Source organism: Vicia villosa, linkage group LG5 (genome assembly GCF_029867415.1).
Source record: "Vicia villosa cultivar HV-30 ecotype Madison, WI linkage group LG5, Vvil1.0, whole genome shotgun sequence".
In the NCBI taxonomy this organism is placed as follows: Eukaryota; Viridiplantae; Streptophyta; class Magnoliopsida; order Fabales; family Fabaceae; genus Vicia; species Vicia villosa.
The window spans coordinates 90,168,011-90,176,021 of NC_081184.1; the positions used below are offsets into that span (position 1 = coordinate 90,168,011).

The 8,011-nt window shown below is 33.4% G+C and overlaps 1 non-coding gene across 1 annotated transcript; it reads left to right on the forward strand.

Annotated features, from left to right (window-relative positions):
* Window positions 1-5,254: 5,254 nt before the first annotated feature.
* On the forward strand, window positions 5,255-5,326 carry TRNAM-CAU (transfer RNA methionine (anticodon CAU)). The gene has a single exon. It is a non-coding gene; the product is annotated as a tRNA-Met (tRNA).
* The last annotated feature ends 2,685 nt before the right edge of the window (window positions 5,327-8,011 follow it).

The window sequence follows — 8,011 nt, forward strand, 5'->3', positions numbered from 1 at the left end:
CATAACTGACTAGTATATTATGCATGAAACGTTAAAATTGATATTGAGTACATACAAAAGCTATAGATATAGAAAGATCCATATAAAATACAACATGAAATTCTAATAAGAATTACAAAACATGTGTCTTCAATGGATCTGCACAGCGGAAAATGAGATCTGACGAGGTCTTCGAGCCAACACCACTTCAAGCCATAAATCCGAACCTGCTATTTGCCAAAAGCTACTAAACTGCACCTGAAAAAAAATATAAGTTGATTGGGGTGAGATTACTAAATCTCAGTGAGTCCTCCTATCCTATGGGTCCACTCGGATCTACAGGGTACATGCATCAAAACCGAATCCACCATTGATTCGGGGTTATCCTCACATCCGGTACAAGTACGGAGAAAACAAGGAATCGTCCACCATAGGACTCATCATATCACAGGTATGTCAGAAACAAGTATGCAAAACCCGTATCCATATACGGGGAATCAAGAAGTGTAATAAACCTCGGCTAGATTATGGAACGAACGCACCCTCGATGAGTCCACCCATGCCTAGTGTCAAGGGACTTGTACAAGCTCACTGCAAGATGGTTAAACGGGTTCGCACAAGCCTAAGTGGCCGCGAGATGACATTAGCCTAAATGGCGTCATTGTCCCATTAACCTTCTTTACGCAAGTGGGTTACGCCGAGTACAAACCGCCACCTTGACGCATGGTCCCACCGGGCGAAAGCCTAGTATTAGTCTACATGACTTTACTAGAGGTGAGTTACAATCATTATGTAATAGCCTACATGGCCATATAACGCCACCATACCGAGCACGCAAGTGTGTCAACGTCAATGAGTATAAGCCCCTCACGGCACTCACGAGCACACTACAACGGTAGCTCAGGTGCGCGACCTCTGATCATAACATCGGACTATTCCACGGACCACATGATCCAGGATAATACCTTACATCATAGTAACAGGTATATCCCAACCTAGCCCCCGACCACTTCGATTCAAGCATACGTACACGCATCAAGTGTAATATCATAATACAAACCAATCCGAATGTTTAACCAAAACATTGGATATTAATATAGATCCATACTTATCTCATCAAGGTATTCAAAATCAATCACAATTGAATAGACAAGGATTTATGGAATAAACTTATCCAACATTATGTATAATATTCCACATAAACAAAATGAATGGAATTATCGGTAATGTGTGTCATAAAACACCACTCTTCAGACATTCATATGCATATTAATAATTAAGGAGGGGTCCGATTACGATTAGAATCCGAAACTGCCCTCAGGGGAAGGAAAAATAAAATTCCGCCCAGCATTGGCCGCTTAGCGGCCTGCAAGCGGGCTTTCCAGTGGCGAACCTCAACTGTTTCCCCGCTTAGCGGTCTCACGCCCGCTTAGCGGGCTCGCGATTTTTATTTTTCTTCACAAACAGCATCCTCCGCTCAGCGGGCAGACTGGGTCCGCTCAGCGGAACCGCGAATTTCTGGAAAAATGCTCAGCATCCGCTAAGCGGCCTTAGCCCGCTTAGCGGACCATAGCAGAACCAGAAAAATGCAGAACGCACTAGTTCCGCTATGGGTACTTTAACCCTTCTATCTCACCTGCATGTACGGAAGAACAACAAGTACAACATATTTGCAACATAAATATGGAGTATAAATCATCAAAGGCACATTAGCATCAATGATCATGGATTATCACTCAAAAATCCCTAAACCCCAACATGCAAATTACCACAAATTCCCCCAAGCCTCTAACTAAGGACTCACCATGGATTTAATGGGGGTTATGAGAATACTCTTGCTGCCATTGAACTCTCTCTTTGACCAACACTTCACCTCTAATATGATCAAACCCGTAACCACTCTTGTACTCACTTTCAGCATCAATCATCAATCTTCAAATGCGTTTATCTCCACCAATAAACAAGCTATGAACGCGAACCATAGGTGCAAATCGAAGAGAAATTCGTTAGCTTTCCAATGGGACCAGAATCGTTACGATCGGAGTTACGAGTTGGGAGATATACCTGATTTAGTGGAGGCTGCCATTGGAATACGAAAATGAAACTTGAATGGAGATGCAAAGCTTCTTCTACTTCTCTTTCCACTTCTCTCTTCACAAATTCTGAGTTTGGAATAATGTGTCTCTAACTAAGCAATCATGTGCCATGCAATATAAGGTTAAGGTCCATAATACCCTCTAACTAAGTCATATTTACACCACTGCCACTTAGTTAGTTTCTAACCAATTCCTTTTGGTTCTAACTAATCCACTCACCATCTTAGTCACTTATAATGTATATAAATAATCATGCTTACACAAATATGGGGTATTACATTATCGATAACCCTAAAGGTGCATATAAATCAAAATGGTTCCTTACTCATTGTTATACGAATGAAAACTCTTTACTGAATGATTTTTTTTCATATTACCAATGCTCAATCTATTAATTTAATGAAAATCATAAATTTAATGTGAATCAGAGTGGAGCAGCGGAAGCGTGGTGGGCCCATAACCCACAGGTCCCTGGATCGAAACCAGGCTCTGATAAACTTTTTAAATGTATTTTTGTTTTATTCTACAAATCAAAATAGTTCATACAATGCAAGAGGTCTATGGTTAAATTTATTCTTCAAATTCTCAATATATTAGTATTGTAGACTTGAGAGTGATATAAAGGTAATATACATTCAAAATAAAATATTTATTTATTTATTACTCATCCCTTTGTCTTGTGTGTTTGGAGACAGCAAATAAAAAATGTATGTGAGTATCACTATTACATGTGTGACATGTGTTTCCTGCCATGATGATAACCTTAAGTACCATATTAGAATACTTGTGATATGTTATTTATTTGTTGAAATTGTTTTATGGCTTTTAGAAAGTTGAAAAGCCTCTAGGTGTCAAACTACTTTAAATTTTGTATATGTCTCAATATTTCTCTAAGTAATATCTCATGATTAGTTTTCTAGGTGTCTTTCCCGTTCAATGTTTCTTAAATATTTAATGTAGCATTTGTTGAAAAAGTTGATACACGAAAAATTTAACAATAGCATTAAGTAAAATAATTAGAATACTTTGTGATTATATGTATACGTATAATTTATCTTTCATAAATTTTATCACTCACCCTCTAAAATTTTACTTTACACATTTATGAAATTCGTATTTAAGGATAATAGTTAATGATTCAGACACAAAAATAAATTTAGGTTATAACATAATGTTGAAAACTCATTAAACCCATTTATCTTCAATATCATACTACAAATCTATATATTATATAAAAACTAAGGTTTAAATATGTACTTAACCTTGCAAATAATATCCTTTTTTGTTTTAATCCCTGGAAATTTTTTGTTTGGCTTAACACTCTTCGAAATATTCTTTATTTTGCTTTTGCTTTTAGTTCGTTAGTATTAATCCCTATTTAGTTAATTTTTATTGTAATTTATCACGGTATTTTAAAAAACATTAGATTTTAGATTTTTCAATTTTAGTGACTTAAAGACAAAAATCAAATACTCGATATATTGCATAAATTAATATAAAATAAAAAGGATAAAAAGATATGTAGGGACAAAAACCAAACAAATAAATTAAATATACATCGACTTAAACCAAGTAGTTTTGTATTTGCAAGGTAAAATAACCAAATTAAGTCAATTATTATTCATTAACTTCATGTTAACGTCAGCGAAATATTAAATATGTTTAAATTTAAAGTCTAATCCAAATTTGAGTGGTGTTGGTGAGGGCATGTGGGCCCATACCAACAAGTCTAAGAATAAAAAATAGGTTAGATGAAAAAATTATCTATTTTATTTTTTTAAAACATATATTACTAAACAAAAATGATCTTACCGGTTTATCAGAACCTGAAGTGGGCCAGAGACTTCGTCTACAATGCTGGAATCAAGGAGGAGGGGGTGAACCTTCAAGGCACTCTGATGCTAAAGTCAGTGAAAGTGCAGAGATACGGGGGAGTGTTTTTAGGGATAAGATGTTGAATACCTGACCCTCTCAAGAATAGGTGACTTCCAGGAATTCTGCCTGAAAGAAGGGACGAGAAGCTCATGCTCGTCATCCTTGAAGGCTTCCCTGACACAGTGGAAACTAGCAATTGGTGCGTGCAGAGGTGTAGGTAAGGGCATTAGTGATTTAGATAGACTTGGAGCCAACTGACCACTCTTGATAAGTCGAGGAGCAGAAAGAGGAAAACGCTTTTCCTTTGTCCCACAGATTGGGCCATGCTTAGCCATTGGACCAGTCTAAAACAGAAAATATTGTGTTCAAGATGTTTATATGAAAGTTGTTTCTTACGATTAAGTTTCTGTGATGAAAGAAAAAATTATCGTGGATACCAGATAATTAGTGTTACACTCAATAATGTACTCACAATAGATGTCGGCAAAAGCATTACACCAAGATAACATGAAATTTTAAAGGACTACTTAAAATACAAAGATTACTTGGAAAGTTAACAAGCGAATGAATGATATAGGTCTATGGATATGGAATGAAACCCAAATGCTTTTAATCAAAAGGTTACATATTCATACTCTAAACTATAATATTAATATTAATTTCTTATGCCATTTCCCTTTTGTTTTTCTGATTTCACTTTTTCATTAAAATGTCTCGGAGTTATATATCTATGCGTGAGTTGTAGTTTCGTTCATTATAATGAACATACGTGTCATATATGAACACAGAAATAAAATTATTTGTGTAAGTTATGAAGCCATGTTCAATAAATTGAACGATACTTTATGTCTTAAGGTGCAATAATCAGTTATGTGTAGTAATATGCCCCTAAATGTTACCGCACTTTTAATTAAGGATATTAGTTTAAGTTCCAATGCGTGTTGATGAATTCAATGCGCAAATTGTTGTATATGTTGATACACGAGAAATGTCTATCTATGTTTCTTTAAAATATTACGAGAATTCTAACTACTGAAGGTTTTCTTATATAAAATATTTCATCTTTATTCACTTTTGACTGCTCACCCTTTATTATTTTTAAATGTTAAAGTGAAGTGCATTTTGTATGTTGGTTGTTAGTTATTCTAGAAATTGCATGATTATCGATAACCATAAAGGTGCATATAAATCAAAATGGTTCCTTACTCATTGTTATACGAATGAAAACTCTTTACTGAATGATTTTTTTTCATATTACCAATGCTCAATCTATTAATTTAATGAAAATCATAAATTTAATGTGAATCAGAGTGGCGCAGCGGAAGCGTGGTGGGCCCATAACCCACAGGTCCCTGGATCGAAACCAGGCTCTGATAAACTTTTTAAATGTATTTTTGTTTTATTCTACAAATCAAAATAGTTCATACAATGCAAGAGGTCTATGGTTAAATTTATTCTTCAAATTCTCAATATATTAGTATTGTAGACTTGAGAGTGATATAAAGGTAATATACATTCAAAATAAAATATTTATTTATTTATTACTCATCCCTTCGTTCTTGTGTGTTTGGAGACAGCAAATAAAAAATGTATGTGAGTGTCACTATTACATGTGTGACATGTGTTTCCTGCCATGATGATAACCTTAAGTACCATATTAGAATACTTGTGATATGTTATTTATTTGTTGAAATTGTTTTATGGCTTTTAGAAAGTTGAAAAGCCTCTAGGTGTCAAACTACTTTAAATTTTGTATATGTCTCAATATTTCTCTAAGTAATATCTCATGATTAGTTTTCTAGGTGTCTTTCCCGTTCAATGTTTCTTAAATATTTAATGTAGCATTTGTTGAAAAAGTTGATACACGAAAAATTTAACAATAGCATTAAGTAAAATAATTAGAATACTTTGTGATTATATGTATACGTATAATTTATCTTTCATAAATTTTATCACTCACCCTCTAAAATTTTACTTTACACATTTATGAAATTCGTATTTAAGGATAATAGTTAATGATTCAGACACAAAAATAAATTTAGGTTATAACATAATGTTGAAAACTCATTAAACCCATTTATCTTCAATATCATACTACAAATCTATATATTATATAAAAACTAAGGTTTAAATATGTACTTAACCTTGCAAATAATATCCTTTTTTGTTTTAATCCCTGGAAATTTTTTGTTTGGCTTAACACTCTTCGAAATATTCTTTATTTTGCTTTTGCTTTTAGTTCGTTAGTATTAATCCCTATTTAGTTAATTTTTATTGTAATTTATCACGGTATTTTAAAAAACATTAGATTTTAGATTTTTCAATTTTAGTGACTTAAAGACAAAAATCAAATACTCGATATATTGCATAAATTAATATAAAATAAAAAGGATAAAAAGATATGTAGGGACAAAAACCAAACAAATAAATTAAATATACATCGACTTAAACCAAGTAGTTTTGTATTTGCAAGGTAAAATAACCAAATTAAGTCAATTATTATTCATTAACTTCATGTTAACGTCAGCGAAATATTAAATATGTTTAAATTTAAAGTCTAATCCAAATTTGAGTGGTGTTGGTGAGGGCATGTGGGCCCATACCAACAAGTCTAAGAATAAAAAATAGGTTAGATGAAAAAATTATCTATTTTGTTTTTATAAAACATATATTACTAAACAAAAATGATCTTACCGGTTTATCAGAACCTGAAGTGGGCCAGAGACTTCGTCTACAATGCTGGAATCAAGGAGGAGGGGGTGAACCTTCAAGGCACTCTGATGCTAAAGTCAGTGAAAGTGCAGAGATACGGGGGAGTGTTTTTAGGGATAAGATGTTGAATACCTGACCCTCTCAAGAATAGGTGACTTCCAGGAATTCTGCCTGAAAGAAGGGACGAGAAGCTCATGCTCGTCATCCTTGAAGGCTTCCCTGACACAGTGGAAACTAGCAATTGGTGCGTGCAGAGGTGTAGGTAAGGGCATTAGTGATTTAGATAGACTTGGAGCCAACTGACCACTCTTTATAAGTCGAGGAGCAGAAAGAGGAAAACGCTTTTCCTTTGTCCCACAGATTGGGCCATGCTTAGCCATTGGACCAGTCTAAAACAGAAAATATTGTGTTCAAGATGTTTATATGAAAGTTGTTTCTTACGATTAAGTTTCTGTGATGAAAGAAAAAATTATCGTGGATACCAGATAATTAGTGTTACACTCAATAATGTACTCACAATAGATGTCGGCAAAAGCATTACACCAAGATAACATGAAATTTTAAAGGACTACTTAAAATACAAAGATTACTTGGAAAGTTAACAAGCGAATGAATGATATAGGTCTACGGATATGGAATGAAACCCAAATGCTTTTAATCAAAAGGTTACATATTCATACTCTAAACTATAATATTAATATTAATTTCTTATGCCATTTCCCTTTTGTTTTTCTGATTTCACTTTTTCATTAAAATGTCTCGGAGTTATATATCTATGCGTGAGTTGTAGTTTCGTTCATTATAATGAACATACGTGTCATATATGAACACAGAAATAAAATTATTTGTGTAAGTTATGAAGCCATGTTCAATAAATTGAACGATACTTTATGTCTTAAGGTGCAATAATCAGTTATGTGTAGTAATATGCCCCTAAATGTTACCGCACTTTTAATTAAGGATATTAGTTTAAGTTCCAATGCGTGTTGATGAATTCAATGCGTAAATTGTTGTATATGTTGATACACGAGAAATGTCTATCTATGTTTCTTTAAAATATTACGAGAATTCTAACTACTGAAGGTTTTCTTATATAAAATATTTCATCTTTATTCACTTTTGACTGCTCACCCTTTATTATTTTTAAATGTTAAAGTGAAGTGCATTTTGTATGTTGGTTGTTAGTTATTCTAGAAATTGCATGATTATCGATAACCATAAAGGTGCATATAAATCAAAATGGTTCCTTACTCATTGTTATACGAATGAAAACTCTTTACTGAATGATTTTTTTTCATATTACCAATGCTCAATCTATTAATTTAATGAAAATCATAAATTTAATGTGA